The sequence below is a fragment of the Limulus polyphemus genome, unplaced genomic scaffold, assembly GCF_000517525.1.
Source record: "Limulus polyphemus unplaced genomic scaffold, Limulus_polyphemus-2.1.2 Scaffold5686, whole genome shotgun sequence".
Lineage (NCBI taxonomy): Eukaryota > Metazoa > Arthropoda > Merostomata > Xiphosura > Limulidae > Limulus > Limulus polyphemus.
The window spans coordinates 48322-49540 of record NW_013671296.1 but is presented as its reverse complement, the minus strand read 5'-3'; positions in this window follow the sequence as shown (position 1 = coordinate 49540).

The window sequence follows — 1219 nt, the reverse complement described above, 5'->3', positions numbered from 1 at the left end:
GTATTGCGTTATGACGTTTTGTGAAAAATCTGTATGCGATGGAGAAAAGTGGATATCATTTTCGGATTCAGCAGGAATTACTGTAGAACATGTAAAAATATCAAGACAATAAAACCATCGATGAACTCCTAGCGGTAGTAACCTAAAGTTAGTCGCTTGTTAGAAATAAAACGAAAAAAAAAAGTTTCGTTTAACTACTGATTACTATTAGTTGTCATTTCTCTTTGAAACGGATTTCGTCTGGTGAAAAATAACCTAATTAATGTCTGGCTGTTAACATTAAATTCACTGGCTGGCTCAATTTTCTTTTAACGACATCAAAAGAAAGAAAACGATAACACTGACTATAGTAGAAATGATCAATTTCGAGCTATGAATTGTTCTAGAAATGTTCCCCGTGTTATTCTTATAGGAAAAGCATTATGGGCAAAGATTTATTTTTAGAATTTGAAATAAATCCCAATTGTCTAATTCCACAATCTATATGTAGTTTAAACCTACTTGATAAAGAAGTCTGGATAATGAGATGATTTTCTTTCATCTTTAGAACTTATTACATTAATAAAATATAAAAATACTACGTACTGACAACCATTTTTTTTTTCAAGTAATGTTGCCTGCTCAAATTACGCAGTCTCTGATGGCTCAGGATGTTAATCGGAAAGTTATTAATGGACAGAACATGAAGTTTAATGATGGTTTTATCCCAAACTTTATCGATTATTTACCGATAATTTCTACATTATTATAAGTTTGCGCTAGAAGATGAATAGCGTAAATTAAACATATATATTTTCTGACGTCAGAACTTGGTTTCGGTAATGACTCGTGTAATTGTTTTCAGTGTTGTATAACTTGAACAAAAGAATATTGTTGATCAATATTACAGAACGTTTTCCTGACGGTTCATTAACCCCAGGAGCAAATAATAATGTGTTTAGTGTTATTCGAGGAGCCGACATTGAGGGGTTTAATAGGCAGTAAGAGTGATGTGTGTGGGGGGGAAGGGTAGTCAGTGCACGTGTTTGAACAGTAAAACTGTCCATTTATTATCTGCATTACCAATAAAACAAGTGGGTATTATTTTTTTTTATTGAAAATATAACCCACTTGATTTTTAAACTTGTCTTGAGTCAATCTTGTACTTAGCGTGCTTGGACTACTATGATTGTTTGTTTGTTTGTAATTAAGCACAAATATACACAATGGGCTATTTGTG